Source organism: Palaemon carinicauda, chromosome 35 (assembly GCF_036898095.1).
Source record: "Palaemon carinicauda isolate YSFRI2023 chromosome 35, ASM3689809v2, whole genome shotgun sequence".
NCBI lineage: Eukaryota > Metazoa > Arthropoda > Malacostraca > Decapoda > Palaemonidae > Palaemon > Palaemon carinicauda.
Genome location: NC_090759.1, coordinates 38,628,958 through 38,656,130, shown reverse-complemented (window position 1 = coordinate 38,656,130; position 27,173 = coordinate 38,628,958). Strand labels below are relative to the sequence as shown.

The window sequence follows — 27,173 nt, the reverse complement described above, 5'->3', positions numbered from 1 at the left end:
TGACGTATTTATTCAAGTTTTGGCCTTTAACAAGATTTATTATTAATCCTATTTGAAAATTGATAGGCTTTATAGTGATATTTTTGTAAAATTTAAATTTTAAGTTCTAAATAATCTGAAATGAGTATAGGAATTTCACCCTTAGCCTTTACCCGTAATATTCTTTCATGGAATACGACTGTCTGACGTCACATACAACCAACCAATTGTTTAGGAACGAGTAAATTTATACAAAATACTTTTTTTTCTCTCTCAAACGCTCTAATTGCTAATGGATAATTTTTTCATCCTTTTTCATTATTATACATACAAAAAAGTATTGTTATTTATGCAGTCTAGGAAGAATTCAAGAACATAAAGTTATGAACCCAAATTGTTATCATAAACAAATGTTTTTTTTTTTTAGATGTGATCAATACATTTTCATATTGCTTCATTATAAAAGCTGATTAAGGATACGAATTCTGAAAATTAAACAATTTTTGCTATATTTTACAGATATTAATTAATTAATATTCGAAACGAACTATCTTGAAGAAAGGTAATGTCATCAGGAGAGTGTTTTACAGAGATATGAATTATCTCAAATACTACTACTGCTGTCTAGGGTCACATCTTACATGTTTTCTTTAGAATTTATTCATATACTGTATGTATTTTTGACTGTGGGTTTAATATGCGATGAAATATAGTGTTGATTTTTATCAAATAACTTCAAACAATAGTTTATGGTATGTATACTATGCTAATATTTTGTTCCTTGTTTAAAATGAAGGTAATGTTTTACTGTAGCTTATTACAGTGTGTAAATGAGTGAATGTTCCGAAATTTGTGTATCACTGTATCATTACGCTTTTTCATCAAAATTGTTAAGAAAAATCAAATTCATAACAACAGGATAGACATTGTGGTAAGAAATAACCTTCAGTTTGTACAGAATACCTTATTTAATTACAGGTCAACTCGCCGCCCTTACAGACTCACTGCTCTTTAGTGTAAGGTTAACCCAATAGCAGATCTTAGAGGGGCCAATAATTGTTAAGGAACTAACATGCAATTTAAAATAAAAAGCTCTGGAGCCTATATAGTTGGTTGGGATGAATAATGTCAATGATTAAAATGTGGGTAATTATATACTTTACCATAATATTCCTGACTAGTTTACGCAACCCGTCAAAAATGATCGGCCAACACTTGCTCTGGGGGAGAGAAGGAATTAAGAAGTGTTTTTAGTGTATTTAAAGGTATTTTGAACGGTTCTGATGTAAATAATTAGGAAAACCAATATATTTCAAATTGTAGAAGTTCTAAAATTTCAAGTTATGATTGAAAAATCTCATTTTAAAATGAAATAACACAAGAACGCTGAAAAACCTGTAGTTCCCTATCTAACATAACCTAGGAGACATATCCTTAGCAACTTACCTACTTACTGCTGTGACCACCCCACTCCCCTTAGACCTCCTTAACCTTACCTTACCCTAAGATTAAGTCTCAACCCAGTGTTTTTTCATTCTGAACAAGGCAACAGTAGATAATAATATTTGAGGAATTGTAAAACTATCTTCATAGAATTGTATTTCAGATCAAGATAAACAATATTTTCCACACGAAGAAAATCAACTTGACCAGTAATAAGAGAGTTTACTCCTGTCCCAAGAAACTACATACTGTACTCCTCTAAACCTCTTATTAGATCAAATGAATAATTAGTCAAAGAATTGATCAATCAATTTTGCTGTTAATGGTATGCTGATGAAGGTAAGGCTAGATTGTGGTACCGTAGGTTAGGACATATTTATTTAATATAGTAATATGGGAGTAAACTTCCCTTTTGTGGTTCCTTATTGTTGTACACTCCGGTCTTCCAACCTTAGAATGTCAATTTTCAATGTCACTTGTATTGTATGCCCTTCGCTGAAAATGATTGTTCCATCAACCATTTTTTTTTAATGATAGGCAATTTAGAACTACAGTTTTTACTAATTGTATGATTCACATGCTATATGTTACCGGTAATCGCTGGCTATTTTAAGCAGGAATGCAAAAAATTCTTTTGTAATTACCTATTGGAAAGCTAAATTGATAACCAATTCTGGCCTCACTCAATATTTTAGTGATCTGGTAATAATTTTTGAATGGCATTATATACCCAGTAGATCTTTTGGTCATAGAAAATCCTTGCTTACACAAATGTGGTGTGTGGGGATGTGTTAATCTTACACAAAGGGCAGTGACTTAACGTGTAAATTTACGTTAGGAATGCTAATCAACATTTCTTCCTGCTTGGATACAAACTTCTGGTTTGGTTTTCCACGGCCAAACAAAAAAGAAATCGGTAGATTGCGCCATGATACGTTACCATGGGCAACCGCTATCCTTGACGCAACCTGCTTGGGACAAGCGCTTCTTCACAACATTTCTGGCTGTGAAGATATTTGGACGTATCTTGCCTTCACTACGACGATCTTTTGCCCTTATAGTGCCTGTGCTTGTGTCATGATATTAAGTCACTACCCTGTTTATTCTTTTAGTTTTGAGTGTGTGCCTTGTTTCGACTATGTCGAATACAGTACGATGCGCTCCAGCCCAGGCCATAATGGTAGCTCGTGTGGTACTTTTATGAGCCGGATAGAAGCGGATCCTCACCTGGTATGTCCAATGTGTCAAGGGAAGAGACGTTTGGTAGAATCCTCTTGTGAGTATTGTAGAGAATGGTCATCCTCCTAGTGGGAAGAAGCGAGCCAAGAAAGATCGCTCTCCTCAATCTCCTTCCGGTGAGAAGAAACGAAAAGTAGGTGTGGTGTCGAACGTTATCTCCCCACTAGGCCCTACGTGTCAGGTGCCCGCTGAGGTTTCTGTCATGGAAGGGGATGGCTGTTTTGTGAATATGTTATCACCTAGTGTTAATGTGCATTATGAAGTTGAACTTTTTCAATATTAAACTTACCCGATAATCATGTAGCTGTCAACTCCGTTGCCCGACAGAATTCTATGGAGGGATACGCCAGCTATCACAATACTAGAAGGGGGTGTACTTACCAGCGCCACCTGTGGCCAGGTACTCAATCATTTGTTGTTGACACCTCCTCAATTATTCCTCTGTCGTGCCTCCGGCTAGACGTTCTGGGATACGCTTATGGTCTTCGAGTTTATTCACGGATATTTGGTGAAGTATTCTCTCTGATTAACGGCTGTCGCATTACTGGAAACCTTCTGATATTAGCTAGATAGCTTTTATTTAGTTCAGTTTAACGATTAACGAATTGTTGCTTGTTTTTTGGATCTCCCTTTGACTACTCTTGAAAACAAAATGTCTGACATTTCGCAAGCCCCCTCCCATAGACGATGTAGGTCTTGCAATAGACGGATTCCGAAGGCCTCGGTAGATCCTCACACCGCTTGTTCTGACTGTAGGGACATACCCTGTCAGTTAGAAAATCGATGTGAGGAATGCGCCGGACTTTCGGAATTGGATTTTGTCCGTCTTTTAAAGTATTCTACTAAGTTAGAGAGAGTTAGAGCTAGGAGGAGTTCTTCTCACTCTTCTTTATTTTCCTCATCTCATGATCCCCTTCCTGTTCCTACCCCTGTAGTGGCTACCCCCGATCCTACTGTGTGCCCTCCGCCTGATATGTCAGTGGTTTTACGTGCTATTCAGGCTTTAGGCGATAAGGTAGAGTCAGTGGTAAGTGACCATAAGTCTCTGATGGCCGAAGTGAAAGAGCTGAAGGTCAAGAGTGCAGTGGGTGAAGTTAGTGCCAGTGCTGTGACGAGTGCTAGTGTCGGTGCAGTGCCTTGTGCTAGTGTTAGTGCCAGTGTGGTGCGTGAGGATTTTTCTGTGCGAGCCAGTCGTCCTCCCAGTCCGGGACCTCTTGCAAGCTCCCAAGCCCAGGGGAGAAGCAATGTCGAAGGGCATAAGGGTTCGGCAGGCCTTGTTAGGCGCACAGAATTATCCTCAGTGGTTGCGGGCGTGTCTTCCACAGACCGTCACTCCCACTTGCAGACGATTGAGCCCGTCTTCCGCTCGTCCGCTGATCTTCTTTCTGGGAAGGAACGTTGGTCTCAGGTCTCGAGACCGCTTAAACGCAGAGTCCAGCCCGCGAGTGCTCAGCCAGGTTGCAGTCATTGGCTCAGCTCCGACTCGCCTCAGTCATCTGTCGACTGTACTCCGCCCAAGAGGAGTAAGGTTCTGCCACAACAGAGCTCGACTGTTAAGGCTTTACCTCAGTCTGCTGCCGTCTCTGCTGATCCCAAGTGGTCTATGCTTCAGTCCATGCAAGCTCAGCTTTCGGACCTGATGCGTGAGTGTCGTGCTGAGAGTGTTGCACCTCCTCCTCCACCTGCACTCCTTCCGCCTGCACCCGCTCAGCCTGTGCTCAACCCGCCTGCGCTCGCTCCACCTAGTCGCAGCACCATCTGCCAGGCGTACGATGTTGAGCCACATTCTGTGTTCGCTGTTCCCTGTGTTGTTCAGCCTCAGCCTTCTTTAAGGCAACCTTCTGTTTGGGATCAGGAGGATTACTCCACTCTTCCTCCACCTCCCCTGGCTGCTCCACCGGTGGTGCAACTCTCGGTGGAGGTACAACAACCTCTTCCACCCATGAGTCAGTCTCCTCAGCTGCTGCACCGAGCTCAACCCGTGCACCCTGATCCTGCGCCTCAGACACCTCTGCTTGCGAGAACTTTACCTTGTTCTGCGCAGCCTCGGTCTCATCACGCTCCACTCATTCCACAGGAACAGGAACTTACTGCTCCTCCTCCGTCCACCACGGTTATTGTTCCTGCTCGTTCTGACTCTGCGGTTCAGCATTCGTATCCGATCTCTTCGCCTCATTCTGGGGATGAGGTTTCGGATGATGAGGAGGCACACCTTGATCCCTCATCAGACGTGGACGAATCCAAGCTTTCTCCACAGTCTCTTGATTTTCGCAAGGTCTTGGCTCTTCTCAGGGAGGTTTATCCAGACCATTTTGTCTCTGCTATCCCCCGCTCTCCACCTTCTGAGTTTTCGCTGGGCGTGCAACAAGCTAAGTCTTGCTATACCAAGCTTGTCCTAGCTAGATCCTCCAAGAGGGCTTTTAGGATCTTAGGGGAGTGGCTGCAGTCTAAACAACATCTTGGCAAGACTTCCTTCATGTTCCCTCCAACGAAGCTCACTTCGAAAGCGAGCGTTTGGTATGCCACAGGGGAAGCACCAGGCTTGGGAGTACCTGCCTCTGCCCAGGCTGACTTCTCAAGTCTGGTAGACTCGCCTCGAAGGACTGCTATGAGGCGCTCGAAGGTGTGTTGGACCTTCTCAGACCTGGATCACTTGCTGAAAGGGATGTTTAGAGCGTTTGAAATGTTCAATTTTCTCGACTGGTGCCTGGGGGCCCTCAGCAAGAAAACCTCTCCTGCGGACAAAGATTCTGCCATGCTGTTAATGTCCTGCATGGATAAGGCCATCAGAGATGGATCGGGCGAGCTAGCGTCCTTGTTTGTATCAGGGGTGTTGAAGAAAAGGGAACAGCTGTGTTCCTTCCTTTCCGCCAGCATTACACCTTGCCAACGTTCTCAACTTCTTTTTGCTCCGCTCTCGAAGTTCCTTTTTCCCGAAGAGCTCATTAAGGACTTGTCTGCTGCCCTGATACAGAAGGATACGCACGATCTTGTAGCTTCTTCGGCTCGTAAGTCTAAAGTTGCCTCCTCAGTTCCTAAGACTTACCGCTCCCCAGTGGCTGATACCCCTGCCACTAGGTTCATACCGCCCTTTCGTGGTAGAGCCCCCAGCCGAGGAAGCTCCCGTCCAGACTCGTACAAAGGCAAGTCCAGGAAAGGATCCAGGTCATCCAAAGGAAAGAACTGACTCTCCGCTTCTCCAGACAACAGTAGGAGCCAGACTCAAGACCTTCTGGCGAGCTTGGGAGAAGAGAGGTGCAGACGCACAGTCTGTCAGTTGGCTGAGGTTCGGTTACAGGATTCCATTCTGCCTTCAACCACCTCTGACCACTTCGCCCATCAACCTCTCTCCCAACTACAAAGAGGAGGACAAGAGGCTAGCTTTGCACCAGGAGGTGTCGCTTCTTGTGCAGAAGAAGGCAGTGGTTATAGTCCGGGACCATCAATCCCCGGGCTTCTACAACCGTCTCTTTCTTGTGGCCAAGAAGACAGGAGGTTGGAGACCGGTGCTGGACGTCAGCGCTCTCAACGAGTATGTCACCAAGCTGACGTTCACGATGGAGACGACCAAGTCGGTCTTAGCAGCGGTCAGACAGGAGGACTGGATGGTCTCTTTGGACTTGAAAGACGCATACTTTCACGTTCCGATTCATCCAGACTCCCAACCTTTCCTGAGATTCGTTTTCGGAAAGGTCGTCTATCAATTCCAAGCCCTGTGTTTTGGCCTAAGCACAGCTCCTATGGTCTTTACCCTTCTGATGAGGAATGTAGCCAAATTCCTTCACTTGTCAAGCATCAGAGCCTCCCTCTACCTAGACGACTGGCTGTTGAGAGCCTCCTCGAGTCGTCGTTGTCTGGAGAATCTTCATTGGACTTTAGACTTAATCAGAGACCTAGGTCTATTAGTCAATTTGGAAAAATCTCAACTCATTCCCTCACAATCCATCGTGTATCTGGGAATGGAGATTCAGAGTCAGAGTTTTCGGGCTTTTCCATCGGCCCCCAGGATAAGCCAAGCCCTAGAGTGCATCATGAGCATGCTGAAGAGGAGCAGTTGCTCAGTGAGACAGTGGATGAGTCTCACAGGGACTCTCTCGTCACTGGCCCTGTTTGTCGAGCTAGGGAGACTCCACCTCCGCCCTCTTCAATTCCACCTGGCAGCTCATTGGGACAAGAGTTCGACTCTAGAAGCAGTCTCTATCCCTATCAACCAAGAGATGAAGACCACTCTCCTGTGGTGGAAGCACAACCTCCTTCTCAAAGAGGGTCTATCCTTGGCCATTCAGACCCCCAATCTTCATCTCTTCTCAGATGCATCGGACTCGGGCTGGGGTGCAACCTTGGACGGACGGGAATGCTCGGGAATGTGGAACGAGGAACAACGATCTCTCCACATCAACTGCAAGGAGCTGCTGGCAGTTCATCTAGCCCTATTGAACTTCAAGTCCCTCCTGCTAGGCAAAGTGGTGGAGGTGAACTCGGACAACACCACAGCCTTGGCTTACATCTCCAAGCAAGGAGGGACCCATTCGAGGAGCCTTTACGAGATCGCAAGGGACCTCCTCATTTGGTCAAGAAGTCTAAACCTCACTCTAGTCACGAGGTTCATCCAGGGCGATATGAACGTGTCAGCAGATCGCCTAAGCAGAAGGAATCAGGTCATTCCCACGGAATGGACCCTCCACAAGAGTGTGTGCAACAGACTTTGGACCTTGTGGGGTCAACCTACCATAGATCTGTTTGCCACCTCCATAACCAAGAGACTTCCTCTGTATTGTTCTCCTGTTCCAGACCCTGCAGCAGTTCATGTGGATGCCTTTCTACTGAACTGGTCCCATCTCGACCTGTACGCATTCCCTCCGTTCAAGATAATAAACAAGGTTCTGCAGAAATTCGTCTCGCACGAAGGGACACGGCTGACGCTGGTTGCTCCCCTTTGGCCTGCAAGAGAATGGTTCACAGAGGTACTACAATGGCTAGTAGACTTCCCCAGGACTCTACCTCTAAGAGTGGACCTTCTACGTCAACCTCACGTAGACAGGTTGCACCCAAACCTCCACGCTCTTCGGCTGACTGCCTTCAGACTGTCGAAAGATTCGCTAGAGCTCGAGGCTTTTCGAAGGAGGCAGCCAGTGCGATTGCCAGAGCAAGAAGGGTTTCCACTCGTAGAGTCTACCAGTCTAAGTGGGAGGTCTTCCGAAGCTGGTGTAGAGCCAATTCGATATCCTCTACCAATACCTCTGTGACCCAAATAGCTGACTTCCTTCTTCATCTTAGGAATGAGAGATCCCTTTCAGCTCCTACGATTAAAGGATATAGGAGTATGTTGGCCTCAGTTCTCCGCCACAGAGGTTTGGACCTGTCTTCCAACAAGGACCTTCAAGACATTCTTAAGTCTTTTGAGACGTCTAAAGATCGTAGTCTTTCCACTCCAGGCTGGAATCTAGACGTAGTCTTAAGGTTCCTTATGACATCTAGGTTCGAACCTCTCCAGTCAGCTTCATTCAAGGACCTTACCCTCAAGACTCTTTTTCTCGTTTGCCTTGCAACAGCTAAGAGAGTCAGTGAGGTTCATGCCTTCAGCAAGAACATTGGTTTCACAACCGAATCGGCTACATGTTCTTTTCAGCTTGGATTCCTAGCAAAGAACGAGCTTCCTTCACGTCCTTGGCCTAAATCGTTCGAGATACCTAGCCTCTCCAACATGGTAGGTAACGAACTAGAGAGAGTTCTTTGCCCTGTCAGAGCTCTCAAATATTATCTCAAGAGGTCTAAACCTCTCCGAGGACAGTCAGAAGCCTTATGGTGTGCTATCAGGAAACCCTCGAGACCCATGTCCAAGAATGGGCTTTCGTATTATATAAGGCTTCTGATCAGAGAAGCACATTCTCACTTAAAGGAGGAAGACCTTGCATTGCTGAAGGTAAGGACCCACGAAGTAAGAGCCGTAGCTACTTCGATGGCCTTTAATAAAAACCGTTCTCTGCAGAGCATAATGGATGCAACCTATTGGAGGAGCAAGTCAGTGTTTGCATCATTTTATCTGAAAGATGTCCAGTCTCTTTACGAGAACTGCTACACCCTGGGACCATTCGTAGCAGCGAGTGCAGTAGTAGGTGAGGGCTCAGCCACTACATTCCCTTAATCCCATAACCTTTTTTAACCTTTCTCTTGAATGCTTTTATTGTTGTTTTTATGGTTGTTACGGTAGGCTAAGAAGCCTTCCGCATCCTTTTGATTTGGCGGGTGGTCAATTCATTCTTGAGAAGCGCCTGGGTTAGAGGTTGTGTAGAGGTCCTTTAGTAGGGGTTGCAACCCTATATACTTTAGCACCTTTGGGTTGATTCAGCCTCCAAGAGGAACGCTGCGCTCAGTAAGGAAGACGAACTTAAAAAAGAGGCAGAGTAACGGTTCAATTCGACTTCCTTACCAGGTACTTATTATTTCATTGTTATTTGAGATAACTGTTATATGAAATATGGGATACTTAGCTATCCTTTAATCATGTACACTGGTTTTCACCCACCTCCCTGGGTGTGAATCAGCTACATGATTATCGGGTAAGTTTAATATTGAAAAATGTTATTTTTATTAATAAAATAAATTTTTGAATATACTTACCCGATAATCATGGTTTAATCGACCCTCCCTTTCCTCCCCAGAGAGAACCAGTGGACCGAGGAATAATTGAGGAGGTGTCAACAACAAATGATTGAGTACCTGGCCACAGGTGGCGCTGGTAAGTACACCCCCTTCTAGTATTGTGATAGCTGGCGTATCCCTCCATAGAATTCTGTCGGGCAACGGAGTTGACAGCTACATGATTATCGGGTAAGTATATTCAAAAATTTATTTTATTAATAAAAATAACATGTTCTTGTCGCGGATCCCCTAGCTACAGCAGCTACGCTCCCTGAGCCAGATTCACTAGAGGCTTCTATTCCTGTATGTTTCTAGATCATCCTCGGCCCCCATGACCGCGTCGGAGATCTGTACAGCATTTATTGGATTACATGGATAAGATACTGTATTCACCCTTATAGAAGTGTCTACCATAAGAATAGTTCTTTCATCTCCTCGTTCTCATCAAGACCTTGGAGTTGAGCCTATCATTTCCCCTTGTACCGAGGCAACCTTGTTGGAAGAGCCTGATGGCCAATCTCCAACTTGTATTATCGAGAAAGGCTTGCCTTGTACAATAGGGGCTCTCGGCAGAGATCGCCTCTAAAGAGTTTCCAGAACAAGGAGAGAGATTTATTTTCTTTCTACTATGAGGGTGGTTTGACTGCTCTGGCTGTGGACTATCTTCTGTGGTTGGTGTTGTGGAAGGGATATCTCTCCCGTTGATGACACTTCCAACAATAGCGGAGTTCCTTGTGTACCTTTGGGAGGAGATGCTCCTCTCAGTCTTTGCAGTGAAAGGCTACAGCTCAGCCTTGAGCCTTGCTTTTAAACTAAAAGGAGTCAATATTTCTTCTTCGTTGGAACTTTCTCACCTCATACGAAGCTACAAGCTTACCTGCCCCTAGTTAGAAGTTAGACCACTCCTTGGAATGTGGTTCGTGTCCTTCATTCTTCGAAGGGGGCTCCTTACAAACCAAGGTTGAAAAAACCACGATTTTTTTCTAAATTCTCTAGTGAAAAAAAAATTTATTTACTTGATTTAAATCAGTTTTTTTTTCCATCTAAATAAATTTTTCTTGATTTAAATTATTTTTTTTTTTTAATAGTACTGTACATATTTACTGCGGGTGATTATTTGTTTCAGTCTTATTAGGTTATTTTCTGGTATTAAGTCGCCTGGCTAGTACAGTGGTAACGCGTTCGCCTAGCATTCGCATGGCAGCAGATCGATCCCTGCCCGGGACCGTGAATTTAAGCTGTTTACTGGGGAGGCCACTGCTGTGGTTGGGCACCACAGTGAGGGGTTGGGCTTGCCTGGCTGACATTCTGGTGAGCATCTATTTTGATGAAAATGGAACTGAAACCAGACAACTTTAACATTTAACTTTAAACGTAATGCGTACCATGGTTTTTGCCAGGTGTAGGGTTTGTACTAGTTACGTGTAGAGCTCGTATGGTGAAACCCCTGGGTCAAAGCCAAAAAAGCCAGTTAGCACGGACTTCCACCCTCCTGAGGAGTAAGTCATCCCCTATAAATAGCGTTGGTTTGTATTAGTGTCGGAACAAATGACAAATTTGGAAGTAATTTTTTATTTTTCGTAACGATACAAACCTGTAGCTATTTATACAAATTGGCCTGTCAGCATCTATCCCCCTATTTGTTTGTTCCAGATTTCCCGGAGCTTGTCTTAGACTAAAAGTCATAGCCACCAGTAAATCCCCCTTGAATTCCTATCTCCTAGCAAAAAGGGGTTAGTCAGCCCAGGTGTGCGAGTGGGATAGCAAACTATTCCCTCCCCTGGCCCGATAACTAGAGGGTGGGTGGTTAACCCCTCTAAAAGTCTTATGGCTTGTCTATAAATACAGTAGCTACAGGTTTGTATTGTTAGGAAAAAATAAAATTACTTCCAAATTTGTTACATTTGTGAAGGAACAAATCACAATTCCTAACTATACAAAGCTGAGTCCTTTAACTTTCTTCCTCAACTGCCCTACAAGTCCTAAGTTAAGGTCAAAGTGGCTTCTCAATAGCCTGTCTGGTGGTAGGAGCTTAGCTACCTCTTTATAATTCTTGACAGCCAAGTTCCAGCTCCTATTTAAAAGCTCAAGTTTTCAATATTAAACTTAGCCGGTGATCATATAGCTGTCAGCTCTGCTGCCCGACAGAAAAACCTAAGGACAAAATACGCCAGCGATCGCTATACAGGTGGGGGTGTACATCAACTGCGCCATCTGTCGAGCAGGTACTCAAGTACTCCATGTCAACACAGAACCAATTTTCTCTCTGTCGTGCCACTGGCAAGACCTACTAAATACGCTGTTACTAACTGGATTTGTTTTCACAACTATTTGGTGAAGTACACTATTCCAGTTTTGAGCTTTCGCTATGCAGGGGTTTTATCTTCATCTCAAAACTTGAACTTATTTTGGATAGATTTAATTATGGTGACAAAGAGAGTATGGACTCTCTTTCACTTTTAAATGGCCGACCCTTCCCTTAGAGGGAAGTGTGTTTAGGTTTTTAGTAATTTTGCTTAACACGTTATAGATCTATATATTTTATATCTCTCCGCCTTTATTAGGCCTCTTCGATTAACTTTCCATTTTTTATAAACATAAAAAAAAAAAAAAAAAAAAAAAAATAAATTTTTATGTTTTGTTTATATGCGACCTTTCCTGATAGTAGGCGGTCCTAACTTGGAACCGAAGTTAATCAACGTTGAGCCCGTTATATCGTATTTAGCCTTTAAAGAATTTAAAACTTTTTAAATTTAATGTTTTATGAAAGAATTTCTTTGATAGTCTCGTACTTTTTTCAAAGATGAACTAACGTTTAGTTTTTTAGACTACGCAGTTGTTGACGTTCAGGACGTTCAACATGCGCTCTATCGTTACGATAGAGAGAGAGTGTATCACGGTTTCACTTTGCAGTAAGAGTAAACCGATTCTGACGTTTCGTTCATTCTTTCTTAGCTTAATGGTTTAAATTCTAAATTAAAGGAACTTTTTATTTGGAAAACCTATCAGTTTTTTCCTTTAGCCAAATAACATGTTTTGACGATATATAATTGGGCTCTTCTCTCAGGTGCGAAATCAAGAGAGAAAGAGAGAGAGAGATAGAGACGGAGGGAGAGAGAGGAGAAAAAAAAAACGTTCCGTTCAAGCGGGTAACGTTGTTCTCGTGTTACTCTCCTCCCTAGTCGCTGTACGGGGAAGAAGGTAAAACGTTTCTAGGGTTTTATTCTTGTCCCCAGGCTATGTGTGGTGAGAGATTGTAAACGTAGTTTATTTGAACTAGTGTTTAGTCTCTTTCCCAGCCACTGAATTCTTTATCTTTATATATGTTTTCTGTTGCATTATACGACTGTTTTCGCAATTACTACCTTTTAATGAAGGGTAGGATTGCGTGTTTCAGGTAGAAATCAGTAAAAGTTTCGATTTCAGTGAAATAAGTGCAAAACAGAAAATCGAAGTGATAAAGTGATATGCGCAAAGTGTTACAGTGTTGTGTCCGAGGGTTCGTCTGTTCGTGCCTGTCGTTCACCTAGTCCGGGACCTCTTGCAAGCTCCCAAGCCCAGGGGAGAAGTAATGTCGAACGACTTATGGGTTCGTCAGGCCTTAATCAACGAACAGACGTTTTTCCCTCCGTGGTTTCGGGCGTATCTACCCAAGATCGCCCCACCCACACAAAGACGAGAGAGCCCATTTACTTCTCGTCTGCGGAAGAGGTTTCTCGTAAGAAACCTTGGACCAAGGTCTCGCAGCTTATTAAGCGCAAGTCGGTCCCTTCCGCGCAAGTCCAACGGCCCAGGTGTAGCCACTGGGTCAGTTCGGACTCGCTGCAGTCTTCCGATGACTGCACACCTCCTAAGAGAGGCAAAGCGGTACCGCAACAGGCAGTAACACCGTCTGTTGCCGCACCTGCTGCTGTAGACCCTAAGTGGTCTTTGCTACAGTCTATGCAGACACAGTTAGCATCTTTTATGCAGGAGTATCGTGCGGAGAAGGTTGACGCTGCACCCGTTAGCCTACAACCAACCTCGGTTGTGCGTACAGTAGACGCTGACGCTACCTGCTCCCGCACTCCGCCTGTGAGAGTTCCACCACCCATGCGCAGTGTACCCTGCCAGCCGCACGTTGACGTTCACAGACGCACGCTACCCTCCGTTGACGTTCGCGAGTTACCACAACAACAGGAGGGTGGAGTTAAGTTGCTTTGTTTTGACGCTGTGCTTCAACCTCCGCAACCCACTGTGGTTACCGCTACTCGCCCGCAGCAGACTAGTCAGTCAGGAGTAGAGGCTTTGCTTCCCCACACAGCTATGGTTGTTGCCAGCTCACAGACTGTCAAGCAGTTACATGACGTTGCCTTCTGGTCTGCTACTAATGCACCAGTGCTGTATGTCCTCACGCACCTGTTGTGGTTGACAGTTCAGTTTTTGACAGTTCACAGACTGTCAAGCAGTTACATAACGTTGCCTTCTGGTCTGCTGCTAATGCACCAGTGAGACCCTCACTGAGATAACCTAGCTTTTCTCGGACAAGGTTCCTGTAGATGAGAAAGTGCTGTTCTCCCTCCTACTGATATTCCTTTGAGGACTCTGTCATTTGGAGAGGAGCCTTAAGCTGCTTAGCCTTCTATGGACTTTAATTAAATCATGATGATTTTTTAAGGATCTTCGTCCGGATCTTGTAACTGCTGCTCCTCGTTCGCCTAACGTCAGAACTTACACTAGGCCTAGCTACTTCGAAGCCGTTGTTGTTAAGCTAGTGCTCTCTCGCTCTCCTAGAGAGCGTTACGTTGGCTAGGCGACTGGTTTTTGCACCAGGAGGAGTTTTAGGGATACAGCCTTTGTTTTCCCTTCTTTTAAACTGGCTTATAGAGCGAGAGTCTGATAGGACACGAGAGAAGTTCTCGGCTTGGGAGTTCATGCCTCTGCCCAAATAGACTTCTCAATTCTGGTAGACTCGCCCTGGCGCCTAGCCAGGAGACGCTCCAAGTTGTTTACAGGTCAACTTCTCAACTTTTGTCGAGCCTTTGAAGTTTTGCTGTACTATTATGTCACACATAACAAGGCTTCCAGGGATGGTAAATGGTTCCGCCTCAGTCGCTAACCCCGTCTGTTGCCACACCTGCTCCCGTAGACCCTAAATGGGCTTTGCTGCAAGACATGCAGTCCAAGCTTGTGTCCTTGATAGAGGACTTAAATACGGAGAAGAACCTTCTGGCCAACAACCTTCCAACTGGTTGGTTGTGCGCCCTGTTGACGCTGAGGTATCCTACTCGCGTCTGCCAGTTGAGGTGGTTCCTCCACCGATGCGACCCAGTGTGGGTTGCCAGTCGCACGTTGACGTTAAGCGACGCTCGGAGGTGGTTGTTGACGTTCAGTGTGTCACTAGGAAGACGTTCAACAACCAGCAGAGGTGACTTGTTGTGACGCAGTGCGTCAACCTCAGCAACCCGGTAGGGTGTTGACTGCACAACCCAGACAGTCTAGACAGTTTCGGGTTGACGCTGTACTTCCTCGCGCACCCATGGTGGTTGACAGTTCACAGACTGTGCAGCAGTACCATGATATTGCGTCCGGCTCCGTCACGCATCCACCAGTGCGACCGGATTCAGCGAGTCAGACGTTGCCCACTCCGTTGCCGTTTCCTCATCAGTTTCGGATGAGGAACCCTCTGATGAGGACGTTGCTGAACAAGACGATCAACCCCCAGCCCTGCTATCCATCCAGAAGATGCTGAAGAAGGAACGCTGCCCAGTCAGGCTGTGGATGAGTTTGGTAGGGACACTGTCATCCGTGGATCAATTTGTGTCACTAGGAAGACTACACCTCCGTCCTCTTCTATACCATCTAGCTTTTCACTGGAAAAAGGACAAGACGCTAGAAGCGGTCTCGATCCCGGTTTCCGGAAAGATAAAGTCTGGTCTGACTTGGTGAAAGGACTATATCAACCTTAGAGAGGGTCTTCCCCTGACTGTTCAGACTCCCAACCACGTTCTCTTCTCGGACGCATCGGACGTAGGCTGGGGTGCGACATTAGACGGTAGGGAATGCTCGGGATTATGGAACTCGAGTCATAGGACAATGCATTTCAACTGCAAGAAGCTACTGGCAGTACGTCTGACCTGGAAAAGCTTCAGGTCTCTCCTTCAAGGCAAAGTGGTGGAGGTGAACTCGGACAACACCACGGCTTTGGCGTACATCTCCAAGCAAGGAGGGACCTACTCTCTGACATGGTACGAGATCGCTAGGGACCTCCTCACCTGGTCAAAAGGTCTAGACATTTCACTAGTAACGAGGTTCATCCAAGGCAACTTGAATGTCATGGCAGATTGTCTCAGTCGGAAGGGACAAATAATTCCAACAGAATGGACCCTCCACAAGGATGTATGCAAGAGACTTTGGGCCACCTGGGGCCAGCCAACCATAGATCTCTTCGCAACCTCGATGACCAAGAGGCTCCCAATATTTTGCTCACCAATCCCGGACCCAGCAGCAGTTCATATAGATGCCTTTCTACTAGATTGGTCACTTCTAGATCTATATGCATTCCCTCCGTTCAAGATTGTCAACAAGGTACTGCAGAAGTTCGCCTCTCACGAAGGGACAAGGTTGACGCTAGTTGCTTCCCTCTGGCCCGCGAGAGAATGGCTCACCGAGGTACTTCGATGGCTAGTAGACGTTCCCAGAACACTTCCCCTAAGGGTGGACCTTCTACGTCAGCCACGCGTAAAGAAGGTACACCAAGGCCTCCACGCTCTTCGTCTGACGGCCTTCAGGCTATCGAAAGACTCTCGAGAGCTAGAGGCTTTTCGAAGGAGGCAACCAGAGCGATTGCTAGAGCAAGGAGAACATCCACCCTTAGAGTCTACCAATCGAAGTGGGAAATCTTCCGAAACTGGTGCAAGTCAGTATCCGTATCCTCGACCAGTACCTCTGTAACTCAAATAGCTGACTTTCTCTTATATCTGAGGAAAGAACGATCTCTTTCAGCTCCCACTATCAAGGGTTACAGAAGCATGTTGGCATCAGTCTTCCGTCACAGAGGCTTAGATCTTTCCAACAATAAAGATCTACAGGACCTCCTTAAGTCTTTTGAGACCACGAAGGAGCGTCGTTTGGTTACACCTGGTTGGAATTTAGACGTGGTACTAAGATTCCTTATGTCAGACAGGTTCGAACCGCTACATCAGCCTCCCTGAAAGATCTCACCTTTAAGACTCTTTTCCTGATATGCTTAGCCACAGCTAAAAGAGTCAGTGAGATTCATGCCTTCAGCAAGAACATCGGATTCTCATCCGAAACGGCTACATGTTCTACAACTTGGTTTTCTAGCCAAACACGAGCTGCCTTCTCGGCCTTGACCAATATCGTTCGATATTCCAAACTTATCGTATGGTTGGAAATGAACTAGAAAGAGTCTTATGTCCTGTTAGAGCTCTTAAGTTCTATTTAAAAACCTTTACGAGGCCCGTCTGAAGCTTTATGGTGTTCAGTTAAGAATCCATCTTTGCCTATGTCAAAGAATGCTTTATCCTATTTTGTCAGACTGTTAATACGAGAAGCTCATTCCCATCTGAATGAGGAAGACCAAGCTTTGCTGAAGGTAAGGACACACGAAGTTAGAGCTGTCGCAACTTCCGTGGCCTTTAAACAAAATAGATCTCTGCAAAGTATATTCGACGCAACCTACTGGAAAAGCAAATCAGTGTTCGCGTCTTTTTATCTTAAGAATGTCCAGTCTCTTTACGAGAACTGCTACACTCTGGGACCATTCGTAGCAACGAGTGCAGTACTGTAGTGGGTGAGGGCTCAACCACTACAATTCCCTAATTCCATAACCTTTTTTAATCTTTCTCTTGAAATGTTTTATTATTGTTTTTGGGTTGTCCGGAAGGCTAAGAAGCCTTTCGCATCCTACTTGATTTGGCGGGTGGTCAAAGTCATTTCTTGAGAAGCGCCTAGATTAGAGGTTTTGATGAGGTCCTTTAGTATGGGTTGCAACCCTTCATACTTCAGCTCCTAGGAGTCGCTCAGCATCCTATGAGGATCGCGAGGCTCAGTAAGGAAGACGTACTTAAAAAGGCAGAGTAATTGTTCAAGTCGACTTCCTTACCAGGTACTTATTTATTTTATGTTTGTTATTTTGAATAACTGCTAAAATGAAATACAAAATACTTAGCTCATAATAATGTCAACATGTAATGCTGGTCTCTACCCACCCCCCTGGGTGTGAATCAGCTATATGATCACCGGCTAAGTTTAATATTGAAAAATGTTATTTTCATTAGTAAAATAAATTTTTGAATATACTTACCCGGTGATCATATATTAAAGGACCCTCCCTTCCTCCCCAATAGAGACCCAGTGGGCCGAGGAGAAAATTGGTTCTGTGTTGACATGGAGTACTTGAGTACCTGCTCGACAGATGGCGCAGTTGATGTACACCCCCACCTGTATAGCGATCGCTGGCGTATTTTGTCCTTAGGTTTTTCTGTCGGGCAGCAGAGCTGACAGCTATATGATCACCGGGTAAGTATATTCAAAAATTTATTTTACTAATGAAAATAACATTTTGTATAGTTAAGAAAAATACAAATTTCTAGAAAAATATCTTGATTTTGATTTTCAAATATTCTGTCTCTCAAGTTACAGAGCCAAACACTGATTAATTAATATCAACTGAAAATTGGATAATGAATAATTTCTCACAAAATACTAATCTTTGATGAACATTAGATATTTGCCTTAGAGCAATGCTTAGTATGCATGCAAGATACCTTTGATAATGAGTCCTCAATATTATTAGCAGTTCTTATTTACATGTGACTATTTTTGTCTTATTCTAGGTCTCGGTGAAGATGAAAGTGTTGCAGAAAAGTATATGGAAAATATCCATAAAAAGTGAAGGACATGGCTTTGAAAACAATATGTATAGGAGAGAAGATGAAGTACTGGATGCAAACAATTATTTACAGTATCAACATTACGAAGGCAGCGGAAATGATAAGAATTTCTGAAGCTTGAGTCATTACTCTACCATCCCAATAAATCCAGAACTTCTGTTGTCTGCTGGTTTCAAGATTTTTCTCTTCAAAGTTTCTTCTTCACAGGAACTTTCTGATTAGCTTCAGTGTTCTTCAAGGATAAGTGCTAAGCCCCTGTGCTTTTCATTATGGAGGAAGCTGGAAAAAGACCTGTTAGTTGCTCCATGCAAATGACTTAGGGAGAGATGGGGATCATACTGACCCTATAGTTACCATAGAAGATAATGACGATGATGCCATTGAAGACATATCAGCGGGATGCACAGAATGTTATCTCATAAAAAATGTAGAGGAAGAACTTCACTGCCTTACTCAACTCTATAGCCTGGTGGCCTGTATGTAATTCCTCAGCCCAAAATGTGTAAAGCAAGAACATGGCCGCTAAATCTAGATTTTCCGTCACCAATGCTATTGCGTCGTGCATTCTTTGACTAATTGTCACCACTCTACATTACTCTGATAAAGGTAAGAAGGATATGAATACTTATGACCAGTAAACTAGTCATAATTCTTTATGAAGAGGTTTAATTTCTAGGCTGCTAAGTTTCTTAAAAGTGATTATAATGATAAATTCTATTAGGTCTGGTTCTTTTAAGGGTATTGCGTAGGTTGGCTTATGTAGGAAATCTGCTTTTACACATGGTAGTCCCCACCCAGCATATTTGTTAAACTAAGGCACAGCTGCATTTAGAAGTTGAACGAGTTGCATTAGTTTAACGAACAACTATTTGGTTGTTAGATTTGGTCTCCTCAGATAATGTTCATGCCCTTAAGTAATGTAAAGATCTGTTATGTAAAGAATAGAAATATTATCTGGTCAAATAACCTTGTAGAGTATTTGTTCTTACATGAATACAAACCATTGTCCTTTCCTAGCATAGCTACAACTCTGGTTGGAAAAGCAAAATGCTGCATCCTAAGGTCTCCAAGTAGTCCAGTGAGGAAAAGAAAGAAGGGAATAGTAAGTAATCTGTATTCAAGTACAGTAATGAATGAAAATATATGAAATTTTTCAATATTAAACTTACCCGATGATCATATAGCTGTCAGCTCTGCTGCCCGACAGAAAAACCTACGGGCGGAATACGCCAGCGATCGCTATACAGGTGGGGGTGTACATCAACAGCGCCATCTGTCGAGTAGGTACTCAAGTACTCTATGTCAACACAGAACCAATTTTCTCTCTGTCGTGCCACCGGCAAGACCTACTGAATACGCTCTTGTTTTCTGGATTGAATTTCACGTTATTTGGTGAAGTATTCATCTCTAGTTATTAGCTATCGCTGTGCAGAAGTTATCTTCAATACTTCCTTGCATTCTTTTTTTGGATTTGGATTTTTTGTTGACGACTTGGATAGATTTTGAATTCCCCCCTTTGACTAATTCAAGATGTCTGACCCTTCTCAAGTCCCCAAGTACAGGAAATGTAGCGCTAGGGACTGTTCAAGGCGTCTTCCGAAGGCCTCTATCGATCCGCACACCGTTTGTTCCAATTGTAGGGGTAAAGCCTGTCAATTGGAAGATCGATGTGAGGAATGCGCTGGGCTTTCGGAATTCGGGTTTCAAGAATTCCTGAAATATGCACGTAGGCTAGAGAAGGATAGGATCAGGAGGAGTTCGTCTCGCTCAATTGATTTTTCCTCTCCCCATGCCCCTCAACCTATTCCTTCCCCTGTAGTGGTTGCACCCGACCCCCCTGCTAGCTCTCATCAACCTTCAATGGCGGATATGATGCGTGCCATTCAGGCTCTAGGTGAGAGAGTCGAGTCATTGGCTAATGACCGCAATCAACTCATGGCTGATGTCAGAAAGTTGAAAGGTAAAAGTGCAGTGGGAAGTGAAGTGAGTGTCAGTGCAGTGAAAAGTGTCAGTGTTACGCATGAGGGTGCGTCTGTTCGTGCCTGTCGTCCTCCCAGTCCGGGACCTCTTGCAAGCTCCCAAGCCCAGGGGAGAAGCAATGTCGTACGACCAAAGGGTTCGACAGGCTTTAATCAGCGTACAGACGTACCCTCCGTGGTTTCGGACGTATCTTACCGAGATCGTCCCACCCACAAGAAGACGAGTGAGCCCATTTTGTCCTCGTCTGCGGAAGAGGTTTCTAGACAGAAACGATGGACCAAGGTCTCACGGCCTCTTAAGCGTAAGGTCCCTTCCGAGCTAGTCCAACGGCCCAGGTGTAGCCGCTGGGCCAGTTCGGACTCGCTGCAGTCCTCCGACGACTGCACACCTCCCAAGAGAGGCAAAGTGGTACCGCAACAGGCAGTAACTCCGTCTGTTGCCGCACCCGCTGGTTTAGACCCTCAGTCTCAACGGACAGTAGCTCCGTCTGTTGCCGCTTTTGTAGACCCTAAGTGGTCTTTACTGCAGTCTATGCAGACTCAGTTAGCTGCGGTTATGCAGGAGTTTCGTGCGGAGAAGGTTGACACTGCTCCCGTTAGCCTACAACCTGCCACGGTTGTGCGCCCAGCTCACGCTGAGGCTGCCTGCTCCCACACTCCGGCTGCGGAGAAGGTTGACGCTGCACCCGTTAACCTACAACCTGCCACGGTTGTGCGCCCAGCAGACGCTGAGGCTGCCTGCTCCCACACTCCGGCTGTGAGAGCTCCTCCACCCATGCGCAGTCGACCCTGCCAGACGCATGCTGACTCCCACAGACGCACGGAGCACTCCGTTGCCGTGCGTGAGCTACCACAACAACAGGAGGGTGGAGTTAGGCTGCCGTGTTTTGACGCGGTGCGTCAGCCTCCGCAACCCACGGTGGTCTCCGCTATCCTTCCACAGACTCTTTGCGCACCCACTCAGCTTTGGTTGTTGCCAGTTCTCAGACTGACCAACAGTGGAATGATGTTGGGTCCAGTGCAGCCACGCATGCACCCGTGCTGCCGGACTCAGCTGTCCAGCCCACTCCGTTGCCTCTTCCTCCTCAACATTCAGACGATGGTATCTCTGATGATGACGAAGCTGCACATCTTGACGACCAACACTCCGACATCGAAGAACCCAAGACCACGCCTCCCTCCTTAGACTTTAGGAAAGTGCTTGCGCTCTTTAAGGATTTATATCCAGACCAGTTTGTGTCTGCAGCACCACGCTCGCCTCCCTCTGAGTTCGCTTTAGGCATGCAGTCAGCAGCTCCTGCCTTTACGAAGCTCGTACTCGCTCGCTCGTCCAAGAGAGCCTTAAGGGTACTGGGAGAGTGGTTGCAGTCCAAGAAGCAATTGGGAAAGACATCATTCATGTTTCCCCCGGTCAAGCTTGCTTCCAGATCTAGCGTCTGGTATGCCACGGGAGAAGTTCTCGGCTTGGGAGTTCCTGCCTCTGCCCAGGGCGACTTCTCAAGTCTGGTAGACTCTCCCCGCAGGCTGGCTATGAGACGCTCCAAGATTTGCTGGACCCCTTCGGACATGGACCATCTTATGAAGGGAGTTTTCCGCGCTTTCGAGGTCTTTAACTTCCTGGACTGGTGTTTGGGAGCATTGAGCAGGAAGACCTCCCCTTCTGATAAGGAAACTTCCATGCTCATCATGTCCTGCATGGACAAAGCCATTAGGGATGGGTCTAGTGAGCTTGCGGCTTCTTTCGTGTCTGGAGTACTCAAGAAGCGAGATCACCTTTGCTCCTTCTTGTCAGCTGGAATCACCCCATGTCAAAAGTCGGAGCTGATGTTTGCTCCACTCTCGAAGTGTCTCTTCCCTGAAGAGTTGATCAAGGAGATTGCTGCCTCCTTGATCCAGAAAGACACCCATGACCTGGTGGCGTCATCCGCACGCAAAGTCACCCCTTTGCCCTCCGTACCTAGACCTAGGATGGACACACCAGCGTCAAGGTTCATTCCGCCCTTTCGTGGCAGAGCCTCCAGCAGAGGAGGTGCTCGTGCCGGAAGTCAACGTGGGAGTAAGAAGAAGGGTTCCAAGTCCTCTAGAGGCAGAGTCTGACTGCCACCTTCTTCAGACAGCAGTGGGAGCCAGGCTCAAGAACTACTGGCAGGCCTGGGAGAACAGGGGCGCAGACGCACAGTCTGTGAAGTTACTCAGGGAGGGGTACAAGATTCCATTCTTGCGCAAGCCCCCTCTAGCAACGACTCCCATCAACCTCTCTCCCAGGTACAGAGAGGAGGAAAAGAGGCTAGCTTTACAGCAAGAGGTGTCTCTCTTACTACAAAAGGGAGCGGTAGTCATAGTTCGGGACCATCAATCCCCGGGCTTCTACAACCGCCTCTTCTTAGTGCCGAAGAAGACAGGAGGGTGGAGACCGGTGCTAGACGTCAGTTCTCTGAATGTCTTTGTCACAAAGCAGACGTTCACCATGGAGACGACAAAGTCGGTTCTAGCATCGGTCAGGAAGGAAGACTGGATGGTCTCGTTAGACCTAAAGGACGCGTACTTTCACGTCCCCATCCACCCAGATTCCCAACCTTTTCTAAGGTTCGTTTTCGGGAAGGTCGTATACCAGTTCCAAGCCCTGTGCTTTGGCCTAAGCACGGCACCTCTAGTTTTTACCAAACTGATGAGGAATATTGCCAAATTCCTGTCTTTAGCAAACATCAGAGCCTCCCTCTATTTGGACGACTGGCTTTCAAGAGCTGCGTCAAGTCGTCGCTGTCTGGAGAATCTACAGTGTACTCTAGATCTGACCAAGGAATTGGGTCTCCTGGTCAATATAGAAAAGTCCCAACTCGTCCCATCCCAAATTATAGTTTACCTAGGAATGGAGATTCAGAGTCAAGCTTTTCGGGCTTTTCCGTCGGCCCCCAGAATCAGTCAAGCCCAAGAATGCATCCAGTCCATGCTGAAGAAGGACCGGTGTTCGGTCAGACAGTGGATGAGTCTGATAGGGACACTTTCATCACTGGACCAGTTCATCGCGTTAGGGAGACTCCACCTTCGCCCCCTTCAGTTTCACTTAGCTGCTCACTGGAGAAAGGACAAGACGCTAGAAGCGGTCTCAGTTCCTATTTCCGAGAAGATGAAGTCGTCACTGACTTGGTGGAAGAACAACATTCTCCTCAGGGAGGGTCTGCCACTGGCTGTTCAGACCCCCGACCACCTTCTCTTCTCGGACGCATCGGACACGGGCTGGGGTGCGACGTTGGACGGTCGGGAATGCTCGGGCACGTGGAATGCGGTTCAAAGCGAGTTACACATCAACTGCAAGGAGCTACTGGCAGTTCATCTGGCCTTGAGAAGCTTCAAGTCCCTCCTTCTAGGCAAGGTGGTGGAGGTGAACTCCGACAACACCACAGCACTGGCGTACATCTCCAAGCAAGGAGGGACTCATTCGATGAAGTTGTACGAGATCGCAAGGGACCTCCTCACCTGGTCAAGAGATCGAAACATATCCCTTGTAACGAGGTTTATTCAAGGCGACATGAATGTCATGGCAGACCGCCTCAGCCGGAAGGGTCAAATCATCCCAACAGAGTGGACCCTTCACAAGAATGTATGCAACAAACTATGGGCATTGTGGGGCCAACCCACCATAGATCTGTTCGCAACCTCGATGACCAAGAGGCTCCCAAATTATTGTTCACCGATTCCGGACCCAGCAGCAGTTCACATAGATGCCTTTCTTCTGGATTGGTCCCATCTAGACCTTTATGCGTTCCCCCCGTTCAAGATTGTCAACAGAGTACTGCAGAAGTTCGCCTCTCACGAAGGGACACGGTTGATGTTGGTTGCTCCCCTCTGGCCCGCGAGAGAATGGTTCACCGAGGTACTGCAATGGCTAGTAGACGTTCCCAGAATACTTCCCCTAAGAGTGGACCTTCTGCGTCAGCCGCATGTAAAGAAGGTACACCCAAGCCTCCACGCTCTTCGTCTGACTGCCTTCAGACTATCGAAAGACTCTCGAGAGCTAGAGGCTTTTCGAAGGAGGCAGCCAGAGCGATTGCTAGAGCTAGGAGGACATCCACTCTCAAAGTCTACCAGTCGAAGTGGGAAGTCTTCCGAAGTTGGTGCAAGTCCAAATCAGTATCCTCAACCAGTACCTCTGTAACTCAGATAGCTGACTTCCTGTTATACCTAAGGAAGGAAAGATCCCTTTCAGCCCCCACGATCAAGGGTTACAGAAGCATGTTGGCAGCAGTCTTCCGTCACAGAGGCTTAGATCTGTCTAACAACAAAGATCTACAGGACCTCCTTAAGTCTTTTGAGACCACGAAGGAGCGTCGTTTGGCCACACCAGGCTGGAACTTAGACGTGGTACTAAGATTCCTTATGTCAGCAAGGTTCGAGCCACTTCAATCAGCCTCTTTTAAAGATCTCACTTTGAAAACTCTTTTCCTCGTCTGCTTAGCAACAGCTAAAAGAGTCAGTGAGATACACGCCTTCAGCAGGAACATTGGATTTACATCTGAAACGGCTACATGTTCCTTACAGCTTGGTTTTTTAGCCAAAAACGAACTTCCTTCTCGTCCTTGGCCCAAATCGTTCGAAATTCCAAGCCTTGCTAGTTTGGTTGGAAATGAACAAGAAAGAGTACTATGCCCAGTAAGAGCTCTTAAGTACTATTTGAAACGGACTAAGCCATTACGTGGACAATCAGAAGCTTTATGGTGTGCCATTAAGAAACCTTCGTTACCAATGTCGAAGAATGCAGTTTCTTATTATATCAGGCTTTTAATTCGAGAAGCTCACTCCCATCTGAATGAGGAGGACCATGCTTTGCTGAAGGTAAGGACACATGAAGTTAGAGCTGTCGCAACTTCAGTGGCCTTCAAACAAAACAGATCTCTGCAGAGTGTAATGGATGCAACCTATTGGAGAAGCAAGTCAGTGTTCGCATCATTTTACCTTAAAGATGTCCAGTCTCTTTACGAGAACTGCTACACCCTGGGACCATTCGTAGCAGCGAGTGCAGTTGTGGGTGAGGGCTCAGCCACTACATTCCCATAATCCCATAACCTTTTTTAATCTTTCTCTTGAAATGCTTTTTATTGTTGTTTTTTGGGTTGTCCGGAAGGCTAAGAAGCCTTTCGCATCCTGGTTGATTTGGCGGGTGGTCAAATTCTTTCTTGAGAAGCGCCTAGATTAGAGGTTGTGATGAGGTCCTTTAGTATGGGTTGCAGCCCTTCATACTTCAGCTCCTAGGAGTCGCTCAGCATCCTGTGAGGATCGCGAGGCTCAGTAAGGAAGACGTACTTAAAAAAGGCAGAGTAATTGTTCAAGTCGACTTCCTTACCAGGTACTTATTAATTTTATGTTTGTTATTTTGAATAACTGCTAAAATGAAATACAGAATACTTAGCTCTTAAGGTTAACATATATGCTGGTCTCTACCCACCCCCCTGGGTGTGAATCAGCTATATGATCATCGGGTAAGTTTAATATTGAAAAATGTTATTTTCATTAGTAAAATAAATTTTTGAATATACTTACCCGATGATCATAAATTAAAGGACCCACCCTTCCTCCCCAATAGAGACCCAGTGGACCGAGGAGAAAATTGGTTCTGTGTTGACATAGAGTACTTGAGTACCTACTCGACAGATGGCGCTGTTGATGTACACCCCCACCTGTATAGCGATCGCTGGCGTATTCCGCCCGTAGGTTTTTCTGTCGGGCAGCAGAGCTGACAGCTATATGATCATCGGGTAAGTATATTCAAAAATTTATTTTACTAATGAAAATAACATATTTTAGGATCAGTAATAATGTTTAAATAAATCAATCATAGATAAACTATAGAATGAGACTGATGTCAATCTGTTCAACAGAAAAGTAGTTAAAAAATGTTTCAACTTACCAAGTTCAACAGATTCAACTGGTCACAACTAGAATAAAACTTCTAGAGTATTGTTAGTATTGTGTCTTATGATGTAGAAAGCATGACTTTTAGAATTAACCGCATATCTAGTATTACATACAGGATGGTACAGTCTGGGAAGATCTGAGTGTGGGAAGATCTGAATGTAATGGATGATAAGAATTATGAAAAATCTTACGTAACATTCATAAAGACATACTTCTCTACTGCTCCATAAACTGGCAGCTTTCATGTTCTTTTTTTAACAATCATTGTGCTTGATAATATGAAGACTCCACAAGAAAACATGGAGGTTTGCCCCGGTAAATCTGAGGAAACAGTAGCATGTGTATGTGCACGCTATCTGTGGATCTTCCTACTTTTTCCAGGGGCTTGAGTGCTTGCAGTCATCTCCTTGTGATGAGTATAGTACAAGAGCTTGGTAAGAAGGCTAAGAGAGAATCGTTGACTTCAGACTTGGCAACGCTTTAGCTGTTAGCCAAGAAACTCTTTAGCTCATTCTTGTCTCTTTTGGGATCTGGACTTTCTTCTCCTTCTTAGGGTTTCTCTATGGTTTATGGGACCGAGAATGTGCAATTTTGGTGGGAAATGAAGGGCACCGCCTTCTTCACCTTCCTTCTTCAGAGAAAGAACCGTAGAAACATCGTGATAAACTCCTAGAAAGACGACAGTTGACCAGATGGATTGTGATGGAGCACACAAACGTCAAGCTCGCGCAATGACAGCAGACCGTCTCGTTAAAGACTTCTCCGTCATCTGGTCTTCAACTGACCAGTCCCACCGACATGAGTTACCACAAGTTCAATCTCTATACAGTATTCATGTTCACCATGCAATCAGACAACTCTGCGTGACTTTACTCCTTGCCCTTACTCTTCCAGTGATCTTGACATTTGAGTCCCAAGGCACCTGTCACCTACATCTTAAGATTGTAGGTTGACGTATTGAGATCTACCAATGCTCAGAGATCCCTCTGTGCGCCAGTGCCAGTCAACGACACTTGAGCTTTCTACACGTCAAGTCCTTCCAACGCGTTCACTCATTGAGTCGAGCCAGGTGACCTTTTGG

The 27,173-nt window shown here is 45.5% G+C and overlaps 1 long non-coding RNA gene across 1 annotated transcript in view; it reads left to right on the top strand.

Annotated features, from left to right (window-relative positions):
- The first annotated feature begins 595 nt into the window (after window positions 1–595).
- The window catches only part of LOC137627419 (uncharacterized), a 46,515-nt gene continuing 19,937 nt past the window's right edge, over window positions 596–27,173 (top strand). Inside the window, exons 1-2 of the long non-coding RNA XR_011041160.1 lie at window positions 596–731; window positions 18,144–18,806. This is a non-coding gene — a long non-coding RNA (uncharacterized lncRNA). The remainder of the gene's footprint in view (window positions 732–18,143; window positions 18,807–27,173) is intronic.